Source organism: Rutidosis leptorrhynchoides, chromosome 4, assembly GCF_046630445.1.
Source record: "Rutidosis leptorrhynchoides isolate AG116_Rl617_1_P2 chromosome 4, CSIRO_AGI_Rlap_v1, whole genome shotgun sequence".
NCBI lineage: Eukaryota > Viridiplantae > Streptophyta > Magnoliopsida > Asterales > Asteraceae > Rutidosis > Rutidosis leptorrhynchoides.
Window position 1 is genome coordinate 589,759,257 of NC_092336.1, and position 15,149 is coordinate 589,774,405.

Genomic DNA, 15,149 nt, shown 5'->3' on the forward strand with positions numbered 1-15,149 from the left:
TAAATAATCTATTTCATTCGGATATAAAAAATGAGTATTTTTTTTTAAAGTTAATCAAAAGGATGGGTGTTGTTAACTTTTGTTAACTTTCTCAGTTAAGTGTCAATTTCGCATAACATGTCAAGTCCTTTAACGACCAACATTTTCAACTTGCAATTTCGACGCACGTTTTCGACGCATGATTCCTACATGTGTTGACACTTAACTGAGAAAGTGAACAAAAGTTAACGACACTCTTCTTTTTGATTAACTTTTTAAAAAAGACTTTTTTTTTTATATTCAAATAAAATAGATTATCTAAAAAACATGAAAAGGTTATCTTTTATGAAATATGGGTTGAGAGAATTAAAAATGTTTTTAATTTTTTTTCACTTAGAGTTTTTTCCCTCAAAAGTGAACAGTGTCAAAAGACAATGTTAAAGTCATGAAACGATCACACATTGATTGACAATTAATAGAAGACGACATTACCCTTGTAGATTGAAATAATGTCGTGAACAATAAAAATTTATGTTATATATATATACTAGACTTTAAGAGCCCGTGCGTTGCACGGTTGACTCTAATATCTTTATGTATTAATACATTAGGTAGTGATGATACTATATAAAGAACATTTAAAACAAAACATCATAGTAGATATTGATACCAAACATTGTTATTCAACAAAGCAAATGCAATAACATTTTTGTAAGATTTCCCTAAACATCAATATAGGTAGAAAGCGCGTTCGTCGAAATTGTAGGTGAATATCCAGTTTGTTCCATACTTTAAGCGATTTTCTTTTCTGAACTGATGAAAACCATATGTAACTGATAGGTTTGGCTTTGTCCTTGAATTTTCCTGTTTCAACCGCCATTTGTACCACCATCAAAATTTTCAATACTTACACATCCTATATCATCAACCAAGTCCATTAGCCACATTACCAAAAGAAAAAAAAGAATGAGAAGCCCCCAAAAAGTTGGCCGGTTGACTTTTAAAAAGTGAATATGTCAGCACAAGTCAACCCATCAGTATGCATAAAAAATTGACCATATAGAGCAGGCTTTGCAAAAGAATAATGATGAAACCAAATTCGAAAATTGTAGCCTTTAACACTCTGATCCAAACCGAAATAGTCCATATCCTCACCCTACTCCATGACCCGTTTTATCCTATACTAATTTTGACCCGTCTCGGCATGATCTAATTTTGACCCATTTCAACATGAACTAATTTTGAACCGTTATATACTAAAACACTATCACAAAAAGAAAAAAAAATGTAATCAGTTAAACCTGACATATCTCATTATGTTTCATGAGCTCCCCTGGGTTTTGTCTGAACATCATCAACCATTGATGCCTTTGCCATGGCTATTTCAGTAGTTCTCTCTGCATCCAAACGTGCAGCTTCTTTTGATTATCACGAACAAACTAAAAACAGTTTTATGGAATAATCAGGTGGATATAACCCATGTATATAACTCATTAATATGTCATAACCAAATAACATTAGAATCAACCTTAAATGAGAAATACGAATTCATGAATATATCGAAATAACATAAGAATAAGCCTTTAATGAGATATATAAATTGATTATTGACAGCGTTCAGTTTTTATTACGATATATGTACGGAACCTATAAAAAAGAAATTCAGTCAGGCCAGGTTTATACATATGCAATGTACCCACAAAACTGAATAGGTACATATGCATTGTATGTACACGGGCACATATATACATATGGATATAGTGTGACCCACTCAGATTACCACTTCTAAGTTCCATCTATATATCATTATTGCACATTTTGAGAGAATTCGGAGTACCTTGAAGATTTCATTCTCCAACCCATCTATAAAAGTTCTACCAGCACTCGATGCATGTAAATTGAAACGCTTTCTTGTAAGTTGACATGAAAGTTTATTTTAATCCAAGTGTGGTAAGACTTTCTTTGAGATTGATCAGAATAAAATTGGATGCCATACCTACCCTACAAAGGGCTTTATAAGCTTCAATTTTAACATTCACACTCATGTCCCACACAATCAAACAGAGCTTGAAAATCTCCATGTAAACATCTAATCAAACTATGAGTAAAAATACATCAAAAAAAATCAGAATAGAGTAGAACGACAATTTAAATAGGCAATAAAGTTTGACACCTTTGAATTAGAAATACAAATGTAATGTTAGCTAAATTTAAGATTAATACCTATAAATACAATGCATCATACCATCTCTTTACTTTCATCTCAACATTTGGCAGTTTCAATTTCCCTATTCACATACCCGCCATGTCACAACAATTATACCACACTACATATAAATATATTTATACTCCATAATTTACAATATTTACTAACATCCGGAAACTATTAAGCTCACAAATACAACATCAGTAATTTTTCACCGAGTTAAAGACCAAATTTAGTACATTCCTAATCACTTAACAACCACAAAAGTTAACTACCCTGCCACAACAGTTAACAACCACATAACCAGATTTGGTACATAACCCAACTTGTTGACCCATCCATTATGCTACCTCTTGATTGAAAATAATGCTAACTATTGTTTGTGCTCTCATTTGTTTACCATCCAACTGACTTCAATGAATTCATAATCACAACAACCCCAACACCATGAGTTGTTCCATCATGAACAGTTAGCTTCCACTTCCCTCATTCTCAACCAAATCACCAATGCAAATCAATTGTGCATCACCTTAGGAATCAACATATGGAAACTAATCTAATTTGAGAACTAATCTCATTTGAATTCGTAATCTTGATCATTTGAGTACTAATATAAAATAAATCATCGTGAATGTGAAGATCGCTAACTCACCTCGATTCTAAGCTAATGGGTCAAAAAATGAAAACTAAAAATGAATTATTCGAGTTCAACTGATCTATTACTATTCAAAGAAAAACAAAATCAAATAGAGGCAAATTAAGTAAAATATATCTAATGATCGGTACCAATTGACTTATGAAGATATGAGGAGAAAAGAGTTGTGAAAGTATTTTCAATGAATACTTACTGTGAAAGACTAAGCGTCATTTTAAAGTCGCCGTTGTTGCATCATATCGCAGATCCCGGGAACTTGTTATCGTAACATATAAGATTTTATCTTTTTAAGCTGCAATTAGCAAAGTATACCATCAACAAAAGACATACAGATTCGAACACCAACAACAATGAATTGAACATTAAACGTATATATTGAAACACAAGTATAATCAAACAAATAGAAGCAAGAGAAAGAACTCAACTAATTCGTATCAACGTTCAATCAATTTAAAAAAAAAAAAAAAAAATTAAGATTTTGACCCAAGTTGATTAAGTTACAACAAAAAGAAATTTGGTGATAATAATACACTCTAAATTAAAGGTTATATTCAAATATGGTGCCAACTGTCAAGTAAAGTTGACTCGGTTTATTAAAGTTACCTTACAATCATTTGTATTATTACTTTTTGACAAGTTTTCAAATGCAACTTGAAATTGAAGAACCTGGCATTGCAAACATTAAATAGATAGAAGAGTATGGAAAGGTACCATGAAGAAGCTTGCAAGGACCTGTGTTAGGCTGATAATTGGTGTCTTGCCATTGTTCCAACCCATTGAAACTGACCATTGAAATAAAAGACAAATCTAGATCATAGAAAGAAACGATAGTGTTTAATTTTGTACTATCGATTTACACCATACTGAATGATATCAATTTTAAAGGGTGAAAAAACAAAATCAAAAACCCTAACAAAAAATACCACGATCAACTATCACAAAAATCAATGTATATCGCCTCGAAATATAAATCCAACATTATAGAACTTTGAAACTTACAGATTTTTGAATGAGACGATAACATCAATCTCACTTTCGCGACGTCAGTTTTCTTCTATATTTATTAGTATTTGGAAGTTGTTACACGCGATTTTTATATATTCCATCGGTGAGTAATTGCAAGTGAATTGACAAATCGAAGAAGATGATTAATCGGGTGTTGTGAAGTAGTTGTGCTAGGGTTTTTTTTTTCCTCAAAGAGGAGATCTGTCGATGCAGTTAAAAAAAAATTATGTTTCAAAGGGCAAGAATGAGAGGCATGAATAGACACGTGTAGTTTTCATACTGCACATACAAATGACTCTGAATATATTATATTATATTATATTATATTATATTATATTATATTATATATCTATATTTTAGATATAGAGAACAAATGAATAGTCAACTTTATGTTTTTCCAACCTTTACCGCAAAGGTTTACCTTTTTACAAATTGACCACAATTTTTACCTTTCTCATCTTTATAGTTTTCACAAACTTACCACACACTTATCACTTTTTTTTATTTAACCACAAAACCTCTCATCCACTACAAATCCACCACATAATTTTAACTATCTACTAACTCCTTTATTGGTTGAGCATTTGAGTCTTTTCTCTCGACAAGAAGAAAACTAAAATAAAAAATGATGAATAATTACTTTCACACTTATTACAAATCAATCACATAACCATTTTGGGTTCTTCCTCGACAAAACGAAAAATAAAACAAAAAAATAATAAATAGTTACTTTATAAATAATTAGATACGTAATTAATGTTAATCAAAGGTGAAGAACCGGCGCAAACGCCAGGTCGCCCAACTAGTTTAAACCAAAAAAGAGAATGTAAATAGAAACGCACCACTCCCTGCATTTCTTCTTCATACTCCTGCATTCGACGGTTATATCTTCTCCAAGACTCATCTTGAGAAAAAGAAAACCATCAGCCATCTACCTCATATGTCCAACCTATCAATTAGTTTGAAAATAGCCCATCAGCTGAAATGTCCCGTTCTTATTGATTAAAAACGTTCCATATTAATTGATTTCGTTGCGAGGTTTTGACCTCTATATGAGACATTTTTCAAAGACTGCATTCATTTTTAAACAAACCATAACCTTTATTTCATCAATAAAGGTTTAAAAAGCTTTACGTAGATTATCAAATAATGATAATCTAAAATATCCTGTTTACACACGACCATTACATAATGGTTTACAATACAAATATGTTACAAAAAAATAAGTTTCTTGAATGCAGTTTTTACACAATATCATACAAGCATGGACTCCAAATCTTGTCCTTATTTAAGTATGCAACAGCGGAAGCTCTTAATAATCACCTGAGAATAAACATGCTTAAAACGTCAACAAAAATGTTGGTGAGTTATAGGTTTAACCTATATATATCAAATCATAATAATAGACCACAAGATTTCATATTTCAATACACATCCCATACATAGAGATAAAAATCATTCTTATGGTGAACACCTGGTAACCGACATTAACAAGATGCATATATAAGAATATCCCCATCATTCCGGGACACCCTTCGGATATGATATAAATTTCGAAGTACTAAAGCATCCGGTACTTTGGATGGGGTTTGTTAAGCCCAATAGATCTATCTTTAGGATTCGCGTCAATTAGGGTGTCTGTTCCCTAATTCTTAGATTACCAGACTTAATAACAAGGGGCATATTCGATTTCGATAATTCAACCATAGAATGTAGTTTCACGTACTTGTGTCTATTTTGTAAATCATTTATAAAACCTGCATGTATTCTCATCCCAAAAATATTAGATTTTAAAAGTGGGACTATAACTCACTTTCACAGATTTTTAATTCGTCGAGAAGTAAGACTTGGCCACTGTTGATTCACGAACCTATAACAATATATACATATATATTAAAGTATGTTCAAAATATATTTACAACACTTTTAATATATTTTGATGTTTTAAGTTTATTAAGTCAGCTGTCCTCGTTAGTAACCTACAACTAGTTGTCCACAGTTAGATGTACAGAAATAAATCAATAAATATTATCTTGAATCAATCCACGACCCAGTGTATACGTATCTCAGTATTGATCACAACTCAAACTATATATATTTTGGAATCAACCTCAACCCTGTATAGCTAACTCCAACATTCACATATAGAGTGTCTATGGTTGTTCCGAAATATATATAGATGTGTCGACATGATAGGTCGAAACATTGTATACGTGTCTATGGTATCTCAAGATTACATAATATACAATACAAGTTGATTAAGTTATGGTTGGAATAGATTTGTTACCAATTTTCACGTAGCTAAAATGAGAAAAATTATCCAATCTTGTTTTACCCATAACTTCTTCATTTTAAATCCGTTTTGAATGAATCAAATTGCTATGGTTTCATATTGAACTGTATTTTATGAATCTAAACAGAAAAAGTATAGGTTTATAGTCGGAAAAATAAGTTACAAGTCGTTTTTGTAAAGGTAGTCATTTCAGTCGAAAGAACGACGTCTAGATGACCATTTTAGAAAACATACTTCCACTTTGAGTTTAACCATAATTTTTGGATATAGTTTCATGTTCATAATAAAAATCATTTTCTCAGAATAACAACTTTTAAATCAAAGTTTATCATAGTTTTTAATTAACTAACCCAAAACAGCCCGCGGTGTTACTACGACGGCGTAAATCCGGTTTTACGGTGTTTTTCGTGTTTCCAGGTTTTAAATCATTAAGTTAGCATATCATATAGATATAGAACATGTGTTTAGTTAATTTTAAAAGTCAAGTTAGAAGGATTAACTTTTGTTTGCGAACAAGTTTAGAATTAACTAAACTATGTTCTAGTGATTACGAGTTTAAACCTTCGAATAAGATAGTTTTATATATATGAATCGAATGATGTTATGAACATCATTACTACCTCAAGTTTAGTAGGTAAACCTACTGGAAGTGACAAGAAATGATCTAGCTTCAAAGGATCTTGGATGGCTTGAAAGTTCTTGAAGTATGATCATGACACAAAAACAAGTTCAAGTAAGATTTTTGCTCGAATTAAGATAGTTTATAGTTATAGAAATTGAATCAAAGTTTGAATATGAATATTACCTTGAATAAGAAAGATAACCTACTGTATATAACAAAGGTTTCTTGATCTTAGATGATTACTTGGAATGGATTAGGAAGCTTGGAAGTAAATTAGTAAACTTGAAGGGATTTTTGAAGTATTCTTGAAGTGTTCTTCCTATGATGATTATAACTTGATTCTTGAAGTGATTTTTGATGAAGATGATGATTAACTACTGGAAAAATACGTTCATAATAGTGTGGGTGTGTTGAGAGAGAATTAGAAAGAGATTTGGAAGTGAAATGGAGTGAATGATGAGTGTTAATTGGTGAGTGGTGAGTGGGGTTAAAAGGAGTTCTAGTTAGTTGACTAGCTCATGGTAGAAGTTAAAATTGATTAGTCATACATGACATAATCAAGAGTGGAATCCCATGCTAGTTCCTATTGGTATATACCCATAGTAAGTACGTTTTGAAGCTGTGTATAATACGGGTAAGAATACGACTAGAATTCTTGATGAAAGAAAAGAATGGGAAAGTAACTGTAACCATTTTCGTTAAGTATGAGTGTTTTGATATATGTCTTGAAGTCTTCCAAAAGTATTTTAATACATATAAATACACTACATGTATATACATTTTAACGGAGTCGTTAAGTCACCGTTAGTCGTTACATGTAAGTGTTGTTTTGAAACCTTTAAGTTAACGATCTCAATTAATGTTGTTAACCCATTGTTTATTATATCTAATGAGATGTTAAATTATTATATTATCATGATATTATGATATATTAATATATCTTAATATGATATATATACATTTAAATGTCGTTACAACGATAATCGTTACATATATGTCTCGTTTCGAAATCCTTAAGTTAGTAGTCTTGTTTATATGTATATAACTCATTGTTAATATACTTATGGAGATACTTACTTATCATAATCTCATGTTAACCATATGTATATCCATATATATATCGTCAAGTCGTTTTTTACAAGTTTTAACGTTCGTGAATCGCCGGTCAACTTGGGTGGTCAATTGTCTATATGAAACATATTTCAATTAATCAAGTCTTAACAAGTTTTATTGCTTAACATGTTGGAAACATTTAATCATGTAAATATCAATCTCAATTAATATATATAAACATGGAAAAGTTCGGGTCACTACAGTACCTACCCGTTAAATAAATTTCGTCCCGAAATTTTAAGCTGTTGAAGGTGTTGATGAATCTTCTGGAAATAGATGCGGGTATTTCTTCTTCATCTGATCTTCACGCTCCCAGGTGAACTCGGGTCCTCTACGAGCATTCCATCGAACCTTAACAATTGGTATCTTGTTTTGCTTAAGTCTTTTAACCTCATGATCCATTATTTCGACGGGTTCTTCGATGAATTGAAGTTTTTCATTGATTTGGATTTCATCTAACAGAATAGTGAGATCTTCTTTAGCAAAACATTTCTTCAAATTCGAGACGTGGAAAGTGTTATGTACAGCCGCGAGTTGTTGAGGTAACTCAAGTCGGTAAGCTACTGGTCCGACACGATCAATAATCTTGAATGGTCCAATATACCTTGGATTTAATTTCCCTCGCTTACCAAATCGAACAACGCCTTTCCAAGGTGCAACTTTAAGCATGACCATCTCTCCAATTTCAAATTCTATATCTTTTCTTTTAATGTCAGCGTAGCTCTTTTGTCGACTTTGGGCGGTTTTCAACCGTTGTTGAATTTGGATGATCTTCTCGGTAGTTTCTTGTATAATCTCCGGACCCGTTGATGATGTAGCGTGAGGGTACGAAATAGTATTATTTTTAATACAAAATACTACAAAATATGACACAAGTTTTATTAATTTACGGATGGGATATACCTAAACGCTACAACACTATAGGCAGTGTACCTAATCGTAGAGTAGTGTAGTTTTTAGTAAGTCCGGTTCGTTCCACAGGGAGCTGGTGAAGTTAACGCTATATTATTAAGTTTATTTGTAAAAATATATATATAAATAAGTAGTAGTATTATTATAAAATGGGGGTTTTACCGTTTAATGACCGGTTTGTCGATTTTAAGCGTAAAAATAAATGACAAAAATTAAAGTGCGTAAAATAAATTGCGATAAATAAAATGACAGAAAATAAAATTGCGAGTAATAAAATGACAGTAAATAAAGATACGATGAGAAATATAATAAAAGAATTATGCTTATTTAAACTTCCGTAATCATGATGTTTGACGTGTTGATTTTAATTTATTACCATGGGTTAATTGTCCTTTGTCCTGGTTTATTTGATACATCTATCTGGTTTTTGTCCATAATAGTCCATCGGTCATAAATATAAAGTGCGAGTATCCTCGTCAAATTACCCTTATACCCGAAGTCAAATATTCCAACTGATTAAGGATTTAAACTGTGACGCAGTTATCACTTCTGTCAACAATTACACCAGTTATCACTGTATGTAATCCACCCCTGTTTTAATTAGTTTATGAATATTAATTCATCCACTTGATCAGAATGAATAATCAATTACCCAACCCAATTGATTAATTAAATGATTATAACAGATTCCATATGAACATCACTAAATAGGACAACCATAATCATTATTAATTATTAGGTTAATTAATTTGAAGATAGGTTCGACAGACTCCAATGAGTTGTCACTCAATTAGACAATACCCCCCATCTATTAATAGTCAATAGTTCAATTTCCACAAGTGTCGGTCTTTTGCCCAAACCTTAATTATGGTACAAAGCCCAATTACCCAATTTTAGTAATTAGCCCAACATCATGATTACTTCGTTTTAAATAAGCATAATAATAACTTAGCTACGAGACATTAATGTAAAAAGGTTGAACATAACTTACAATGATTAAAAATAGCGTAGCGTTACACGGACAGAATTTCGACTTACACACTCAAACGATCTCTATCATAAATCTTATTATTATCATAATTTAAAATTAAAATTAAGATTATTGTTATATCTTATTAAGTTAACATTATGATAGAGATATAGAATATAGATATTGATATTTGATATTAAGGGGAAAGATATAGAAATAGAAACATAGATTTAGGATCAAAAAAATGGGTGATCTTCAATCGATCGTTACATAGCTTTTTATAGGCTAAATTAGAAATTGAATTTTCATTTACGACCCCTGAACTATGCTCAATTAACAACTTTTTATTAATTAATATTATTCTTATTATGAATTATTTAAATATTATATTTTATTCTTGTGCATAGTTGACTTGTAATTTTTACACCGTTGCGTCGAGCGTTGAGAGTTGGTTCATGTCCCGGTTCCGGATTTTCGAACGTCCTTTCGTACAATTTTATATCGTGTACTTTGCGTTTTGTAACTTGTACTCTTGTCATTTTTAGACGTTCTTCATCAATAATTTGAACCTTTTTAATTGTATCTTGTACTTTTTAGCTTTTTGGACGTTTTGGTCTTTCAAATCTTCGTTTTTGTCTTTAAATCTTCATTTTCGAGCGATTTGCGTCTTTCGTCTTCGCACTTATTTATTTAACTATTACAACTAAAAAATAAGGAAATTACATTTAAAAACTTTACATATTGGAACGATATTGCTACTAAATATATGTTCATTTGGAGCACTATCAAATATCCCCACACTTGAGCGTTGCTTGTCCTCAAGCAATACAGAACTTGAAATAAAAACATACATGAATCACTTCTTTATTCTTCACACTTTGTACATCAGTGATTTTGATAAAGCGGTATAAACAATGATATTAACAATAGAACCATGGTTAAAGGTGGTTGTGCCATCCACAGTTACCTTGGGTTTAGGTCAACGACACTGGCAATCAAATAGCCGATTTACTTTCGGTTTCCAAAGCAAAGTGCACATTTGAAAGGCGGTTTACAGTCCCACATGACTATAAAAATTTAGATCCTTAAGGAAATTGGATCTTTATGAAAACATTTGATCTTTTGAAAATTCATTCTAGCTTTTACCCTAGACAAGTTTTCTGATTTGACCCACCATCGGTGTTGCAAAATATATTTGTGGATCAATATTTTGGCTAAAAACTTTTAGGTTCGTGTAATCCACTGCTATCCCGGTATAGGAAAGCACACATCCAGTTTACTTGTTCCGTATATTACCTTTCGGTAAACTACCGTCCGGTTGTAAAGGAAAGCGATGAACAAGAAACTGTTAAGGCAATGTCCCGTGACATGTAGATGATTATGGTCTTTTAACGTGTCGGATGCTAGAACTATCCTTGGTAGGAGCGATAGTAAAGATCATCCTATGATTTTTCGGTCTGGCACAAGGTCCTGTCTCCGACCATGCTATGCAACCACCGTTCTTACGGTTGACACCCGATTTGGTTCAGGTGACCTAATGAATTCCAGGTGAATTCCTAGGATTTAACGTTCAATGGTAATGAACGCATTGAAAATGGATTTTCAGAAAACAAATCGGTTTGTATTTTTGATCAAAATATTTTCTCGTTCAAGCTCGAGTTTAGATATCATTGAATTCCATGAGTTTGAATTCTCAATCTTTAAGGTCAATCTCAAGGATTGAGTAATATCAGTCTTAAAAGCTGATTTTTAATCTTTAAGGAGATTATCCTTTCTGGGGATCTGATTCATTAGTCTTATCAAGCTAATTTGCACGGTGCCCCCCCATTGTACGAGATAAATCCTTCTCATGGTTAGGATAAATCTGACCACTTGGCGACCCTGTTTGATGCTGAGGTCCGTGGATTTCCAGCCGATTTTAGTGATGACTTTTCTAGATTTTTCGTCAACCTACAGCTGGTCTGGACGACAACTTCATGACCTAAATCAAGAAGCGCGTGTCTTTTTCGGAAGACTTTACTTCCTTCAAATGATGGAATTGATTCATCGTGTAGATCCATCTCTTCTTTTCTTTCATCGGATAAAACAGTTGATTATCGTTCAAAACAAAAGTATTTTCAATTGTTTGTACAAAAATATGTGATATATGTTTTAAATTGAATAACTTGGTACATTCTTCCCACACTTAGTTTCTTTCTTTGCCTTTTTATTTTCTTTTATTTCATTTTAAATGAATTCAAGCGTTTTAGGGTGTTTCTCAATTTATGTCCTTTTCGAGGTAACGATAATTTCGGTATTATCACCTAGTTTTCACTGTTCATAAATATGTATAAACATGATTTTAAATTCATTTAGTTGAAAATTTTTCAAATTTTCACAAAATTTGGCAAATAAACTAAGTGCAAACCCGAGAGAATTTATAACCCTTCCCCACACTTGAGATCATGCAATGCCCTCATTTGCATGAAATCAGACTATAATTATAAATTCATGAGGGTGATTAGTGTAGAAAAGTGATTAAAAATACCCAGTTTGTAAGCATATTATTTTACATCACATTTGATATTTTGCTTCTTGTCGTCAAAATCAGTAGCTATTGCTGAACTTAATGTTAGTCTTTGAAAGTGCGTTGTTCTACCCTGTTTTGTACATAATATAAAATACAAACATATATATACATATTTTTGAAGTTGAGTATATTACCCCACGTTCAAAAATTTATAAAGTCTAATATCTTTTTGGCATACTTTAGATCAATAAAATTAAAAATAATGATAACAAAATTTGCCGTCCCACCCTCGGGTAAAGCAATTTCGGCTTAATGACCTAGTCTTCAACTCACGACGAATTCTAGAAATCATTTTTTCAACTTAATGAATTAAAGTAAATTTTGTTTTTAAATATCACACAAAACTTAAAAGCATATTAATTTCATATAAAACCTAAAAAAAAAATAAAAATTCAGAATGGGGGGAGAAAACTAGTTCTTTAGTGTCTGCTAGCGGAAAAGACCAATCGGATTTCATTCTCGGAACTACACGAGAACAGAACAACTAACTCTAGATAGCATTTTCTTTTTAGAACATTTGAATCTCCCCACACTTAGGTAGCCGTGGTGTCAAAATTGTGATTAAATTTATCGTCAATTTCTCTTGGTCCATAATCAACTTGCATATCCGTGACTTTTTCTTTAAGCCATTGGTCGGATTCCTGTGTAATATCCATAATTTCAACTAGTTTCTCCTTTTCTTTAGGTGATAGATTGGATACTAACCGGTTACATAACTTAAAGTTCCCCTTGGTTCTAGCATCGCGAATCCGTTTAATAAGTTTCTTCATTGAACTATTAATAATGGGATCATTTAATTTCGTATCAACAACGGGGTTCTTTGTTATCATGTCATCATTAGGTGTTACTTTATTTTCCCCACACTTAGGCGTTTCATTATTGCTAAGTATTACCGTTGGAGTTGGTAAAACCACATGGTTCTTACCAATTGTTTTTACTGGTTCAACGGTTTTGGCTGGTGGAGATTTAGACTTTCGAATCATAAAGGTGATCGATTTGTCACCACTTTTAAGTGTCATTCTTCCATTTCCTACATCAAATAACGCCTTGGTGGACGCTAAGAATGGCCGACCTAAAATTAGAGGAATGTTTGGGTCCTCTTCTATGTCAATGACAATAAATTCGACTAGAAAGGTTAAATTGCCTACTTGAACGGGTAGGTTGTCAGCAATTCCAACTGGGTGCTTAATGGTTTGATCAAAGAGTCGAACACTCATATCCGTTGGACTTAACTTACCTACACCTAATCTCTTATATAAGGAAAGAGGCATAACACTTACACTTGCACCTAAATCTGCTAGTGCATCATACATGACACAATCACTAAGTAGACAAGGAACAATAAATTCACCCGGATCACCTACCCTAGGTGGAGGTTTTGGTGGAACTGTCTTCACCGGGTTTATATTTACGGCTTTTGTTTCTTGCACTTTCTTATTCTTTTTCTTCTTCTTCTTTCCAGAGGTATCACAATCTTTATTACCTATCACTTGCTCATACTCAACTCCTTTTCTTGGAAACGGGATGGGTGGTTTGTATGGTGCCACCACTGGCTTTACATACTCGGGTGGTGGTGGTGTAACTTCTTCATTGTTACTCTCATCTAAAACCTTCCCATCTTCTGGTGTTGGTTTTTCAGAATTTGTTGATATCATGTTAACATTTTCATTCCGAGGATTTACTTCATTATTACTCGGTAGCTTTCCTTGTTCCCTTTCACTCATCAATCTAACAAGAGTACCTACTTGTTTTTCTAGATTCAAAATGGAAGCTTGTTGAGTTCTAAATGACTGCTCAAACCTCTCATTCGTTTGGGTTTGAGTTTCAATAAATTGTGTTTGAGATTCAACTAGCTTAAATACCACTTCTTCCAGATTTGACTTCTTCTCGTCGGTTTGTTGTGGTGGTTTATACAAGCCAGGTCTTTGTTGATTGAAAGTGTTGTTTTGAGTTGGTTGGTTATTCGAACCTTGTTTGTTATACGAGTTATTATCGGGTCCTTTTGGATTGTAAAGAATGTTTTGATTTCGATTGAAGTTTGGCCTTGGCGGTTGATAATTATTCTGATAACTATTTTCCAGCCTTTGGTTCATGTAGACAACATTCTCACGTTGTTCCATCGTTTGTTCAATGTGACAGTCTTTCATTAAGTGTGGTCCACCGCATTGCTCACAACTGATTCGTATTGCGTGAATATCTTTATTCATCTTTTCCATTCGTCTTTCGAAAGCATCTATTTTTGCGGAAACGGAATCAAAGTCATGGCTAGAATCGGCTCTAGCCGCTTTAGATGAACGAAAAATATCTTTTTCTTGATGCCACTCGTGAGAGTGGGAGGCTGTGTTATCAATAATTTTGTAAGCTTCAGTTGCGGTTTTCTTCATAATGGAACCACCAGCTGTTATGTCGATGTCTTTTCGTGTAGCAACGTTGACACCTTGGTAGAAGATTTGTACTATTTGAAAAGTATCTAATCCGTGTTGAGGACATCCTCTCAACATCCTTCCGAATCTTGTCCACGCCTCATATAATGTTTCATTTGGATTTTGCGCGAACGTAACAATTTCTCCTTGAAGTCTCACGGCTTTGGATGCCGGAAAGAATTGTTTAAGAAATTTTTCAATTAAAACATCCCATGTGTCAATCGCCCCTTCAGGTAACGATTCTAACCAATCTTTGGCTTCTCCCTTTAAAGTCCAGGGAAACAACATGAGATAGATCTGCTCATCTTCCACTTCTCGGATTTTGAATAGTGTACAAATTCTTTTAAACGTACGAAGGTGTTCGTTAGGATCTTCATTCGGTGCACCACTGAATTGGCATTG

General features: G+C 32.7%; 1 long non-coding RNA gene across 11 annotated transcripts in view; it reads right to left on the minus strand.

The window, feature by feature from the left end:
• Positions 1-496: 496 nt before the first annotated feature.
• The window catches only part of LOC139839752 (uncharacterized), a 30,035-nt gene continuing 15,382 nt past the window's right edge, over positions 497-15,149 (minus strand). For 4 of the 11 annotated variants that reach the window (XR_011757056.1, XR_011757057.1, XR_011757055.1 and 1 more), the window contains 3 exons: positions 4,688-4,794; positions 3,552-3,622; positions 497-3,132 (listed from right to left, as the gene is read on the minus strand). This is a non-coding gene — a long non-coding RNA (uncharacterized lncRNA). The remainder of the gene's footprint in view (positions 3,133-3,551; positions 3,623-4,687; positions 4,795-15,149) is intronic. The other 7 variants (XR_011757064.1, XR_011757065.1, XR_011757060.1 and 4 more) reach the window with 7 other exon arrangements.